Consider the following 15,101-nt stretch of genomic DNA (forward strand, 5'->3'; position numbering starts at 1 on the left):
CTCCAAGAAAATGAGAGTGAAACACATAGACATTGCTACCGCTTTTCTACACGGGCAGATTTCTGAAGAAATCTATATGAAACAGCCCAAAGGTTTTGTGAAACCACATGAGGCACATTTAGTGTGCAAACTGCAGAAAGGACTTTATGGACTTAAACAGGCTGCTAGAGCCTGGAACCAGAAGTTGCATAAAATGCTGACGCAACTTGGGTACAAGCAAGGCGACGCTGACAAGTGCTTGTACAGTAAGTCAAATAATGGACAATTCTCATATATCTTAGCATTTGTTGATGACCTGATTATTGCCACAGCAAGTGAGAAAGACTATACACAGATAGTAAAACACCTTAGCAAAGAGGTGGAGGTCAAGGAGCTAGGAGATGTCCAGTACTACCTCGGGATCCAGGTGGAAAGAGAAGAGGACGGCTCATTTCTTCTCAGCCAAAGACAGAAGATCCACGAGCTGATTGAGCACATGCAGATGCAAGACGCACATCCAGTTGCTACACCGATGGCTACTGACTTCCTGAAGAATCAGCAGGATTCGAAGCAGTTGCCAGACAACAATGACTACAGGTCGGCGATTGGTAAACTTTTGTATTTAGTTACCACATGTAGACCTGACTTAGCAAATGCTGTGGGGATTCTTAGCAGAAAAGTGAATTCTCCCACTGAGCATGATTGGGCAGGTGTAAAGAGGGTGGTGCGATATTTGAAGGGTACCATGAATTGTAAATTAAGGTTACCAGCCGTCAGAGACCCTAAGTTGGTTGGGTATACTGATGCGGATTGGGCTGGGGATAATGCTGATTATAAATCAACAAGTGGTCATGTTTTCATGTTTGGTGATGGACCTGTTTCATGGGGCAGTTATAAACAGAGCTGTGTAGCATTATCTTCCACAGAATCAGAATACGTTGCAGCAACAGAAGCCTGCAGAGAGATCGCCTGGCTTGATCAACTCATAAAGGACTTTGGGTTGGTGAGAAAAGGGCCTGTCAGCTTGCTAGAGGACAATCAAAGTTGCCTGAAGCTGACGCAGAGTGAGAAGTTCCTGGCCAGAACAAAACACATTGGGGTTAAATACCACTACATACACCAGATGATCCAGGATGGACTTGTGGAACTATCCTACTGCAGCACCCAAGAGATGACTGCTGACATCCTGACGAAACCCCTACCAAGAGAGAGTTTCCAGAATCTACGTGTCAAGCTGGGACTCTGGGTGGTTGAATAAAGTTGTTTATGTTTTGTATAATGTTGTATTGCCTGAGAAGGGGTATGTGGGATGTAAACACAGGAGCAGTCAATGACAACATTCCTAGAGTGTACATGTTAGAACATGGGGAGGGATGTCTGTCCAGCAAGCAGGTAAACTTCCTGGGGACGGACTTCCTCCGCATGTGACCAGAGGTGGGTGTGGCCTCACCTGTGCAGGTAATGATAAAAGCACAGGGCAGGCAGCCACTCTCTCTCTTGCCTCTTGCCTCTTGCCTCTTGCCTCTCTCTCTGCCATCTTCCTTCGATGAGGAAACATCTAAGGATGCCCTCTTGGCTCTCAGCCAAGAGAGGACAGTACTATCTTCCTATAAGTGCATGTTTCTAAGTGCATGTAACCTTTTTAAGCCTGCCTACCTTCTGGGATCATATTGTGAACAGAACGTGAGTAAACTCTTTTATACTTTTATGAAGACTGTGTCGTGTCTTGTATTTTAAGAGGGAACAAAGGGGAAATTACCAGAGTAATTATTATAGAGGTTCTAGCGAACCTGTGCAAGCGTTACCGTTGCGAACTTAAAGGGGAATGTCTATAAACTCTGCTGATATTTTGGGAACTTGTTAGTACAAGTTGGATAAGGATATAATTAGTCAATATATCCTCTCCTGCACCCCAGAACATTCCCACATTCTGGCTGTCGAAGACTCGACAACCTGCGCTCCTGCGACTGCCCCTTCTGGCTGTCAAAGCCTAGACGACCTGTGCTACTGTCTCTGCTTCTTATGTCTGGCAAAGCCTCGATGACCTGCGCTGCTGTCGCAGCCCCTTCTGGCTGTCAAAGCTTTTGATGACCTGCGCTGCTGCCGCAGCCCATTCTGGCTGTCAAAGCATCGGTGACTTGCGCTGCTGCCTCTGCCTCTTCTGGCTGTCAAAAACTCGACAACCTTTGCTGCTGCCTCTGCCTCTTCTGCTTGTCAAAGACTTGACAAGCTGCGCTGCTGCGACTGCCACTTCTGGCTGTCAAAGCCTCGACCACCTGTGCTGCTGCCTCTGGGTCTGCTGGCTGTGAAAGCCTCGACGACCTGCGCAGCTGTCTCTGCTTCTTCTGGGTGTCAAAGCCGCGATGACCTGCGCTGCTGCCTCTGCCTCTTCTGGCTGTCAAAGCCTCTATGACCTGCGCTGCTGCCTCTTCCTCTTCTGGCTGTCAAAGACTCGACAACCTGCCCTGCTGCCTCTGCCCCTTCTGCCTGTCAAAGCCTCAACGAGCTGTGCTGATGCGACTGCCCCTTCTGGCTGTCAAAGACTCAACGACATGTGCTGCTGCGACTGCCCCGTCTGGCTATCAAAGCCTCAACAACCTGTGCTGCTGCCTCTGCCTCTTCTGCTTGTCAAAGACTCGACAAACTGCGCTGCTGCGACTGCTACTTCTGGCTGTCAAAGCCTCGACGACCTGTGCTGCTGCCTCTTGCCTCTTCTGGCTGTCAAAGCCTCGACAACCTGCGCAGCTGCCTCTGCTTCTTCTGGGTGTCAAAGCCTCGATGACCTGCGCTGCTGCCTCTGCCTCTTCTGGATGTCAAAGCCTCGACGACCTGCGCAGCTGCCTCTGCTTCTTCTGGGTGTCAAAGCCTCGATTACCTGCGCTGCTGCCTCTGCCTCTTCTGGCTGTCAAAGACTCGACAACCTGTGCTGCTGCCTCTGCCTCTTCTGGCTGTCAAAGCCTCAACGACCTGTGCTGCTGCCGCTGCCTCTTCTGGCTGTCAAAGCCTCAACGACCTGCACTGGAGCCTCTTCCTCTTCTGGCTTTCAAAGCCGCGACGACGTGCGCTGCTGCCACAGCCCCTTCTGGCTGTCAAAGCCTCGATGACCTGTGCTGCTGCCGCAGCCACTTCTGACTGTCAAAGGCTCGAAGACCTGAGCTGCTACCTCTGCTTCTTCTGGGTGTCAAAGCCTCGATGACCTGCGCTGCTGCCTCTGCCTCTTCTGGATGTCAAAGCCTAGACGACCTGCGCAGCTGCCTCTGCTTCTTCTGGGTGTCAAAGCCTCGACGACCTGAGCTGCTGCCTCTGCCTCTTCTGGCTTTCAAAGACTCGACAACCTGTGCTGCTGCCTCTGCCTCTTCTGGCTGTCAAAGCCTCAACGACCTGTGCTGCTGCCGCTGCCTCTTCAGGCAGTCAAAGCCTCAACGACCTGCAATGCTGCCTCTTCCTCTTCTGGCTTTCAAAGACTCGACAACCTGCACTGCTGCCTCTGCCTCTACTGGCTGTCAAAGCCTCAACGACATGTGCTGCTGCCGCTGCCTCTTCTGGCTGTCAAAGCCTCAACGACCTGCACTGCTGCCTCTGCCTCTTCTGGCTTTTAAAGACTTGACGACGTGCGCTGCTGCCAGAGCCCCTTCTGGCTGTCAATGCCTCGATGACCTGTGCTGCTGCCGCAGCCACTTCTGACTGTCAAAGGCTCCAAGACCTGAGCTGCTGCCGCTGCCTCTTCTGGCTGTCGAAGACTCGACAACCTGCGCTCCTGCGACTGCCCCTTCTGGCTGTCAAAGCCTAGACGACCTGTGCTACTGTCTCTGCTTCTTATGTCTGGCAAAGCCTCGATGACCTGCGCTGCTGCCGCAGCCCCTTCTGTCTGTCAAAGCTTTTGATGACCTGCGCTGCTGCCGCAGCCCATTCTGGCTGTCAAAGCATCGGTGACTTGCGCTGCTGCCTCTGCCTCTTCTGGCTGTCAAAAACTCGACAACCTGTGCTGCTGCCTCTGCTTCTTCTGGCTGTCAAAGCCTCGACGACCTGTGCTGCTGCCTCTGCCTCTTCTGCTTGTCAAAGACTTGACAAGCTGCGCTGCTGCGACTGCCACTTCTGGCTGTCAAAGCCTCGACCACCTGTGCTGCTGCCTCTGCGTCTGCTGGCTGTGAAAGCCTCGACGACCTGCGCAGCTGTCTCTGCTTCTTCTGGGTGTCAAAGCCGCGATGACCTGCGCTGCTGCCTCTGCCTCTTCTGGCTGTCAAAGCCTCTATGACCTGCGCTGCTGCCTCTTCCTCTTCTGGCTGTCAAAGACTCGACAACCTGCGCTGCTGCCTCTGCCCCTTCTGGCTGTCAAAGCTTCAACGAGCTGTGCTGCTGCGACTGCCCCTTCTGGCTGTCAAAGACTCAACGACATGTGCTGCTGCGACTGCCCTGTCTGGCTATCAAAGCCTCAACAACCTGTGCTGCTGCCTCTGCCTCTTCTGCTTGTCAAATACTCGACAAACTGCGCTGCTGCGACTGCTACTTCTGGCTGTCAAAGCCTCGACGACCTGTGCTGCTGCCTCTTGCCTCTTCTGGCTGTCAAAGCCTCGACGACCTGCGCAGCTGCCTCTGCTTCTTCTGGGTGTCAAAGCCTTCATGACCTCTGCTGCCGCCGCAGCCCCTTCGGGCTGTCAAAGCCTCGATGACCTGCGGTGCTGCGTCTGCGTCTTCTGGCTGTCAAAGCCTCGATGGCCTGCGGTGCTGCCTCTGCCTCTTCTGGCTGTCAAAAACTCGACAACCTGTGCTGCTGCCTCTGCTTCTTCTGTCTGTCAAGGCCTCAACGACCTGTGCTGCTGCCTCTGCCTCTTCTGCTTGTCAAAGACTCGACAACCTGCGCTACTGCGACTGCCACTTCTGGCTGTCAAAGCCTCGACGACCTGTGCTGCTGCCTCTGCCACTTCTGGCTGTCAAAGACTCGACAACCTGCACTGCTGCGACCACCCCTTCTGGCTGTCAAGCCCTCGACGACCTGTGATGCTGCCTCTGCCACAGCCTCTTCTGCTTGTCAAAGACTCGACAACCTGCGCTACTGCGACTGCCACTTCTGGCTGTCAAAGCCTCGATGACCTGCACTGCTGCATCTGCCTCTTCTGCTTGTCAAAGACTCGACAACCTGCGCTGCTGCGACTGCCACTTTTGGCTGTCAAATCCTCGACGACCTGCGCTGCTTTGACTGCCACTTCTGGCTGTCAAAGTTTCGACAACGTGCGCTGCTGCCTCTGCCACTTCTAGCTGTCAAAGACTCGACAACCTGTGCTGCTGCCTCTGCTTCTTCTGGCTGTCATAGCCTCGACGACATGCGCTGCTGCCTCTGCCTCTTCTGCTTGTCAAAGACTTGACAAGCTGCGCTGCTGCGACTACCACTTCTGGCTGTCAAAGCCTCGACGACCTGTGCTGCTGCCTCTGCGTCTGCTGGCTGTGAAAGCCTCGACGACCTGCGCAGCTGCCTCTGCTTCTTCTGGGTGTCAAAGCCTCGATGACCTGCGCTGCTGCCTCTTCCTCTTCTGGCTGTCAAAGACTCGACAACCTGCGCTGCTGCCTCTGACCCTTCTGGCTGTCAAAGCCTCAACGAGCTGTGCTGCTGCGACTGCCCTTCTGGCTATCAAAGCCTCAACGACATGTGCTGCTGCGACTGCCCCGTCTGGCTATCACAGCCTCAACAACCTGTGCTGCTGCCTCTGCCTCTTCTGGCTGTCAAAGACTCAACAACCTGTTTCTCTGCTTCTTCTGGCTTTAAAAGCCTGCCTCTGCTTCTTCTGGCTTTAAAAGCCTGCATGACCTGTGCTGCTCCCGCAGCCCAATCTGGCTGTCAAAGCCTCGATGACCTGCGCTGCTGCCGCAGCCCCTTCTGGCTGTCAAAGCATCGATGACCTGCGCTGCTGCCTCTGCCTCTTCTGGCTGTCAAAGCCTCGATGGCCTGCGCTGCTGCCTCTGTCTCTTCTGGCTGTCAAAAACTCGACAACCTGTGCTGCTGCCTCTGCTTCTTCTGGCTGTCAAAGCCTCGACGACCTGTTCTGCTGCCTCTGCCTCTTCTGCTTGTCAAAGACTCGACAAACTGCGCTGCTGCGACTGCTACTTCTGGCTGTCAAAGCCTCGATGACCTGTTCTGCTGCCTCTGCCTCTTCTGCTTGTCAAAGACTCGACAAACTGCGCTGCTGCGACTGCTACTTCTGGCTGTCAAAGCCTCGACCACCTGTGCTGCTGCCTCTGCGTCTGCTGGCTGTGAAAGCCTCGACGACCTGCGCAGCTGTCTCTGCTTCTTCTGGGTGTCAAAGCCGCGATGACCTGCGCTGCTGCCTCTGCCTCTTCTGGCTGTCAAAGCCTTTATGACCTGCGCTGCTGCCTCTTCCTCTTCTGGCTGTCAAAGACTCGACAACCTGCGCTGCTGCCTCTGCCCCTTCTGGCTGTCAAAGCCTCAACAAGCTCTGCTGCTGCGACTGCCCCTTCTGGCTGTCAAAGACTCAACGACATGTCCTGCTGCGACTGCCCCGTCTGGCTATCAAAGCCTCAACAAACTGTGCTGCTGCCTCTGCCTCTTCTGCTTGTCAAAGACTCAACAAACTGCGCTGCTGCGACTGCTACTTCTGGCTGTCAAAGCCTCGACGACCTGCGCTGCTGCCTCTTGCCTCTTCTGGCTGTCAAAGCCTCGATGACCTGCGCTGCTGCCTCTGCCTCTTCTGGATGTCAAAGCCTTGACGACCTGCGCAGCTGCCTCTGCTTCTTCTGGGAGTCAAAGCCTCGACGACCTGCGCTGCTGCCTCTGCCTCTTCTGGCTGTCAAAGACTCGACAACCTGGGCTGCTGCCTCTGCTTCTTCTGGCTTTAAAAGCCTTCATGACCTCTGCTGCTGCCGCAGCCCCTTCGGGCTGTCAAAGCCTCGATGACCTGCGGTGCTGCGTCTGCGTCTTCTGGCTGTCAAAGCCTCGATGGCCTGCGGTGCTGCCTCTGCCTCTTCTGGCTGTCAAAAACTCGACAACCTGTGCTGCTGCCCCTGCTTCTTCTGTCAGTGAAGGCCTCAATGAACTGTGCTGCTGCCTCTGCCTCTTCTGCTTGTCAAAGACTCGACAACCTGCGCTACTGCGACTGCCACTTCTGGCTGTCAAAGCCTCGACGACCTGTGCTGCTGCCTCTGCCACTTCTGGCTGTCAAAGACTCGACAACCTGCACTGCTGCGACCACCCCTTCTGGCTGTCAAGCCCTCGACGACCTGTGATGCTGCCTCTGCCACAGCCTCTTCTGGCTGTCAAAGACTCGACAACCTGTGCTGCTGCCTCTACTTCTTCTGGCTTTAAAAGCTTGCATGACCTGTGCTGCTGCCGCAGCCCCTTCTGGCTGTCAAAGCTTCGATGACCTGTGCTGCTGCGTCTGCGTCTTCTGGCTGTCAAAGCCTTGATGGCCTGTGGTGCTTCCTCTGTCTCTTCTGGCTGGCAAAAAGTGGACAACCTGTGCTGCTGCCTCTGCCTCTTCTGCTTGTCAAAGGCTCGACAACCTGCACTGCTGCGACTGCCACTTTTGGCTGTCAAATCCTCGACGACCTGCGCTGCTGCGACTGCCACTTCTAGCTGTCAAGGACTCGACAACCTGTGCTGCTGCCTCTGCTTCTTCTGGCTGTCATAGCCTCAACGACATGTGCTGCTGCGACTGCCCCGTCTGGCTATCAAAGCCTCAACAACCTGTGCTGCTGCCTCTGCCTCTTCTGGCTGTCAAAGACTCAACAACCTGTTTCTCTGCTTCTTCTGGCTTTAAAAGCCTGCCTCTGCTTCTTCTGGCTTTAAAAGCCTGCATGACCTGTGCTGTTCCTGCAGCCCAATCTGGCTGTCAAAGCCTCTATGACCTGCGCTGCTGCCGCAGCCCCTTCTGGCTGTCAAAGCATCGATGACCTGCGCTGCTGCCTCTGCCTCTTCTGGCTGTCAAAGCCTCAATGGCCTGCGCTGCTGCCTCTGTCTCTTCTGGCTGTCAAAAACTCGACAACCTGTGCTGCTGCCTCTGCTTCTTCTGGCTGTCAAAGCCTCGACGACCTGTTCTGCTGCCTCTGCCTCTTCTGCTTGTCAAAGACTCGACAAACTGCGCTGCTGAGACTGCTACTTCTGGCTGTCAAAGCCTCGATGACCAGTGCTGCTGCCTCTTGCCTCTTCTGGCTGTCAAAGCCTCGACGACCTGCGCAGCTGCCTCTGCTTCTTTTGGGTGTCAAAGCCTCGATAACCTGTGCTGCTGCCTCTGCCTCTTCTGGCTGTCAAAGACTCGAAAACCTGTGCTGCTGCCTCTGCCTCTACTGGCTGTCAAAGCCTCAACGACCTGTGCTGCTGCCGCTGCCTCTTCTGGCTGTCAAAGCCTCAACGACCTGCACTGCTGCCTCTGCCTCTTCTGGCTTTCAAAGCCACGAGTACGTGCGCTGCTGCCACAGCCCCTTCTGGCTGTCAAAGCCTCGATGACCTGTGCTGCTGCCGCAGCCACTTCTGACTGTCAAAGGCTCCAAGACCTGAGCTGCTGCCGCTGCCTCTTCTGGCTGTCGAAGACTCGACAACCTGCGCTCCTGCGACTGCCCCTTCTGGCTGTCAAAGCCTAGACGACCTGTGCTGCTGCCTCTGCCACTTCTGGCTGTCAAAGACTCGACAACCTGCACTGCTGCGACCGCCCCTTCTGGCTGTCAATCCCTCGACGACCTGTGATGCTGCCTCTGCCACAGCCCCTTCTGGCTGTCAAAGACTCAACGACCTGTGCTGCTGCTATGCCTCTTCTGACTGTCAAAGACTCGACAACCTGTGCTGCTGCCTCTACTTCTTCTGGCTTTAAAAGCTTGCATGACCTGTGCTGCTGCCGCAGCCCCTTCTGACTGTCAAAGCCTCGATGACCTGTGCTGCTGCGTCTGCGTCTTCTGGCTGTCAAAGCCTTGATGGCCTGTGGTGCTTCCTCTGTCCCTTCTGGCTGGCAAAAAGTGGACAACCTGTGCTGCTGCCTCTGCCTCTTCTGCTTGTCAAAGGCTCGACAACCTGCACTGCTGCGACTGCCACTTTTGGCTGTCAAAGTTTCGACAACGTGCGCTGCTGCCTCTGCCACTTCTGGCTGTCAAAGCCTCGACGACCTCTGCTGCTGCCTCTGCTTCTGCTGGCTGTGAAAGCCTCGACGACCTGCGCAGCTGCCTCTGCTTCTTCTGGGTGTCAAAGCCTCGATGACCTGCGCTGCTGCCTCTTCCTCTTCTGGCTGTCAAAGTCTTGACTACCTGCGCTGCTGCCTCTGACCCTTCTGGCTGTCAAAGCCTCAACGAGCTGTGCTGCTGCGACTGCCCTTCTAGCTGTCAAAGCCTCAACGACATGTGCTGCTGCGACTGCCCCGTCTGGCTATCAAGGCCTCAACAACCTGTGCTGCTGCCTCTGCCTCTTCTGGCTGTCAAAGACTCGACAACCTGTGCTGCTGCCTTTGCCGCACACCTGATGTCGCATATTATAGGACAGGTTTGTGGTTTGGAAAAAAGAGCCTTACATGTCAAATTGAGACCTGTGCTGGCTGAAATTTGGCTCACAAGCCAAAGATTCGCAACCCCTGCTTTGAAGACTAATGGATTTTTGTTGTTTAGTCATTTAGTCATGTCCTACTCTTCGTGACCCTATGGAGCAGAGCACGCCAGGCCCTCCTGTCTTCCACTGCCTCCCGCATGATCATAGCTTCAAGAACACTGTCCCACCATCTCGTCCTGTTGTCCCCTTCTCCTTGCATCCTCCATCTTTCCCCATCTTTCTCCAGCTTTTAATTTAATGGCTGCTGTCACCATGGAGCCCAAGAAAGTAAAATCTCTCACTGCCTCCATTTCTTCCCCTTCTATTTGCCAGGAGGTGATGGGCCCAGTGGCCATGATCTTCGTTTTTTTGATGTTGAGCTTCAGACCATATTTTGCGCTCTCCTCTTTCACCCTCATTAAAAGGTTCTTTAATTCCTGCACACTTTCTGCCATCAGTGTTGTTTCATCTGCATATCTGAGGTTGTTGATATTTCTTCCGGCAATCTTAATTCCGGCTAGGTATTCATCCAGCCCAGCCTTTCACATGATGAATTCTGCATATAAGTTAAATAAGCAGGGAGACAATATACAGCCTTGTCGTACTCCTTTCCCAATTTTGAACCAATCGAGATTTCTCAGGAGATAGATGAGGTGATCAGGCACTCCCATTTCTTTAAGAACTTGCCATAGTTTGCTGTGGTCAACACAGTCAAAGGCTTTTGCATAGTCAATGAAGCAGAAGTAGATGTCTTTCTGGAACTCTCTAGCTTTCTTCATAATCCAGCGCATGTTTGAAACTGGGTCTTTGGTTCCTCTACCTCTTCTAAATCCAGCCTGCACTTCTGGGAGTCTTCCTTGTAGAATTTTAAGCATAACCTTGCTAGCATCCTTACCACTTTTGTCCTTTATTATGGTAATCTTTGGACGAAATGTTACTTTCATATCTCCAGTTTTCTTGAACAAATCTCTGGTTCTTCCCATTCTGTTGTTTTCCTCTATTTCTTTGCATTGCTCATTTAAGAAGGCCTTTTTGTCTCTCTTTGCGATTTTTTGGAAATCTGCATTCAATTTCCTGTATCTTTCACTATCTCCCTCACATTTTGCTTGCCTTCTCTCCCCCACTATTTGTAAGGCCTTGTTGGACAGCCACTTTGCTTTCTTGCATTTCCTTTTCATTGGGATGTTTTTCGTTGCTGCCTCCTGTATAATGTTGCGAGCCTCCATCTATAGTTCTTCAGGCACTCTGTCCAGCAAATCTAAATCCTTAAACCTGTTCCTCACTTCCACTGTGTATTCATAAGGGATTTGATTTAGATTGTATCTTACCGCCCCAGTGGTTTTTCCTACTTTCTTCATTTTTAAAAAATATAATATTTATTACTTTTCCAACAATTTAAACACTACAAAACAGAAAAACAATACAATACAATACAAAAACACTACATAACACTAACACATTAAACTAACAAAACAAAACAAAAACAGTTTAAAACACATCAAATAATTTCAGTATCTTATCTTTCATTCACTTATTTCCGCGACCTCCTCACACCTCCCTTTTTGTATTCCACTTCTATTAATTGTTTCAGCAATTCCTTTCCATCTTCCTCTGTTTTCTATCCTATAATTATCTTAACACATTCTAACCTTATTTTTTCCTTTAATACTCTATTAATCCGTTTATACTTAATTCCTTATAACATTTCTACTAAAGCCATATAACTTCATTCCAACATTTTTCTAACATTCATTAATTTCACAATATTTCCGTAAATAATCTTTAAACCTTTTCCAGTCTTCTTCCACCAACTCTTCTCCCTGGTCTCGGATTCTGCCAGTCATTTCCGCCCGTTCCATGTGGTCCATCAACTTCATCTGCCATTTTTCCCGGGTGGGTAAATCTTGTGTCTTCCAATACTTTGCGATGTGTATTCTTGCTGCTGTTGTTGCATACATTAAAAATGTTCTATCCTTCTTTGGCACCTATTGGCCGACCATGCCCAGGAGAAAGGCCTCTGGTTTCTTCAGGAAGGTATATTTGAATACCTTTTTCATTTCATTATAAATCATTACCCAGAATGTCTTAATCCTTGGGCATGTCCACCAAAGGTGAAAGAATGTACCATCAGTCTCATTACATTTCCAACATTTATCGTCGGGTAAATGATAATTTTTTGTAAGCTTGACTGGTGTCATGTATCACCTGTAAATCATTTTCATTAAGTTTTCTCTTAGGGCATTACATGCCGTGAATTTCATGCCTGTGGTCCATAACTGTTCCCAGTCAGCCATCATTATGTTGTGTCCAACATCTTGTGCCCATTTAATGATATCAGATTTCACCATTTCATCCTGAGTGTTCCATTTCAACAGCAAGTTATACATTCTTGACAAATTCTTGATTTTTGAGTCTAACAATTCTGTTTCCAATTTTGATTTTTCCACCTGGAAGCCAACTTTTTTGTCCAAATTGTATGCCTCTATGATTTGATAATAATGGAGCCAATCTCGCACTTTATTTTTCAATTTTTCAAAACTCTGCAATTTTATTCTGTCTCCATCTTGTTCCAAAATTTCCCAATATTTCGGCCATTTGTCCTCCATATTGAGTTTTTTTCTGTGCCTTCGCTTCCATTGGTGACAACCATCTTGGGGTTTTCTTTTCTAACAAATCCTTATATCTTATCTAAACATCAAACAATGCTTTTCTAACAATATGATTTTTAAAAGCTTTGTGTGCTTTTACCTTATCATACCACAAATATGCATGCCAACCAAAAACATTATTGAAACCTTCTAGATCCAACACGTCAGTGTTTTTTTTCTTTTTTTAAAAAAATAAATAATATTTATTACTTTTCCAACAATTTAAACACTACAAATAAAAAAACAATACAATACAATAAAAAAACAATACAATACAATACAAAAACACTACATAACAGTAACACACTAAACTAAAAAACAAACAAACACAATTTAAAACACATCAAACAAATTCAGTATCTTATCTTTCATTCACTTATTTCCGCGACCTCCTTGCACCTCCCTTTTTGTATTCCACTTCTGTTAATTGTTTCAGCAATTCCTTTCCATCTTCCTCTGTTTTCTGTCCTGTAATTATCTTAACATATTCTAACCTTATTTTTCCCTTTAATACACTAATAATCTATTTGTACTTAGTTCCTTATAACATTTCTACTAAAGCCATATAACTTCATTCCAACATTTTCCTAACATTCATTAATTTTACAGGATTTCTGTAAATAGTCTTTAAACTTTTTCCAGTCTTCTTCCACCGACTCTTCTCCCTGGTCTCGGATTCTGCCAGTCATTTCCACCAATTCCATGTAGTCCATCAACTTCATCTGCCATTCTTCCCGGGTGGGTAAATCTTGTGTCTTCCAATACTTTGCGATGAGTATTCTTGCTGCTGTTGTTGCATACATTAAAAATGTTCTATCCTTCTTTGGCACCAATTGGCCGACCATGCCCAGGAGAAAGGCCTCTGGTTTCTTCAGGAAGGTATATTTGAATACCTTTTTCATTTCATTATAAATCATTACCCAGAATGTCTTAATCCTTGGGCATGTCCACCAAAGGTGATGGAATGTACCATCAGTCTCATTACATTTCCAACATTTATCGTCGGGTAAATGATAATTTTTTGTAAGCTTGACTGGTGTCATGTACCACCTGTAAATCATTTTCATTAAATTCTCTCTTAGGGCATTACATGTCGTAAATTTCATACCTGTGGTCCATAACTGTTCCCAGTCAGCCATCATTATGTTATGTCCAACATCTTTTGCCCATTTAATCATAGCAGATTTCACCGTTTCATCCTGAGTGTTCCATTTCAGCAACAAGTTATACATTCTTGACAAATGCTTAGTTTTTGGATCTAATAATTCTGTTTCCAATTTTGATTTTTCCACCTGGAAGCCAACTTTTTTGTCCAAATTTTATGCCTCCATTATTTGGTAATAATGGAGCCAATCTCGCACTTTATTTTTCAATTTTTCAAAGCTCTGCAATTTTATTCTGTCACCATCTTGTTCCAAAATTTCCCAATATTTCGGCCATTTGTCCTCCATATTGAGTTTTTTCTGTGCCTTTGCTTCTATTGGTGACAACCATCTTGGGGTTTTCTTTTCTAACAAATCCTTATATCTTATCCAATCATTGAACAGTGCTTTTCTAACAATATGGTTTTTAAACGCTTTATGTGCTTTTACCTTATCATACCACAAATATGCATGCCAACCAAATGCATTATTGAAACCTTCTAGATCCAGCACGTCAGTGTTTTCAAGAAGCAGCCATTCTCTCAGCCAGCAAAAAGCAGCTGATTCATAGTAAAGTTTAAGGTCTGGCAGGGCAAATCCACCTCTTTCTTTAGCATCAGTTAATATCTTAAATTTTATTCTAGGCTTCTTGCCCTGCCAGACAAATCTAGAAATATCTTTCTGCCACTTCTTGAAACAATCCATCTTGTCCAGAATTTGCAATGTTTGAAACAAAAACAACTTGGCAATACATTCATTTTTATCACAGCAATTCGGCCTAACAATGATAACTTCAAATTTGACCATATTTCTAAGTCCCTTTTCACTTCAATCCAACATTTTTCATAATTATCCTTAAATAAGTTCACATTCTTAGCAGTCATGTTAACCCCTAAATATTTCACTTTCTTAACCAATGTTAGTCCTGTCTCCTCCTGAAACTTCTCTCTCTCATTCACAGTTAAGTTTTTCTCTAAAACCTTAGTTTTCATCTTGTTCAACTTAAAACCTGCTACCTGTCTGAATTCTTGAATCAGTTCCAGTACTCTTTTAGTACTAGATTCTGGCTCCTGTAAAGTCAATACTAAATCATCAGCAAATGCTTTCAGTTTGTACTGTTTAGTACTGTTTAGATCCCAGTTGTATACCTTTAACCTCTTGGTCCTTTCTAATCATATTTACCAAAACCTCAAGGACCGATATAAAGAGCAATGGAGAAATTGGGCAGCCTTGTCGTGTCCCTTTTTCAATCCAAAACTCTTCTGTCACTACATTGTTCACAATTAATTTTGCCTTTTGTTCTGAATAAATTGCACCTATACCATTTTCAAAACCTTGACCTACCCCCATCCCCTGTTGATTCTTGTTCATAAAACAATAAATGTTGTCAAAGGCCTTCTCTGCATCTACAAAAATCAAAACTGCCTTAGTATTGATATTCACTTGTAATTTTTCTAGAATATTAATTATATTCCTCGTATTATCAGACAAATGTCTGCCCGGGAGAACACCTTTTTTAATCTTTTAGCCAAAATATCTGCAAAAAAATTGTAATCCACATTAAGCAGCAATATGGGGCGGTAATTCTTAAGCTGTGTCTTTTCAGTCTCTGTTTTCGGTATAAGTGTAATATAAGCTTCCTTCCACGACTCTGGTGCCCTTTTCCCCTCCAATATTTCATTACAGACTTCCTTCAATGGTTGTATTAACCATTCTTTCAAAGGTCTGTAATATCTTGAAGTCAAACCATCCAGTCCTGGAGATTTACCTAATTGCATGTTCTGGATGGCCCCTTCCACTTCCTGATCTGTTATT

Source organism: Podarcis erhardii, assembly GCF_964252035.2.
Source record: "Podarcis erhardii genome assembly, chromosome: 7".
NCBI lineage: Eukaryota > Metazoa > Chordata > Lepidosauria > Squamata > Lacertidae > Podarcis > Podarcis erhardii.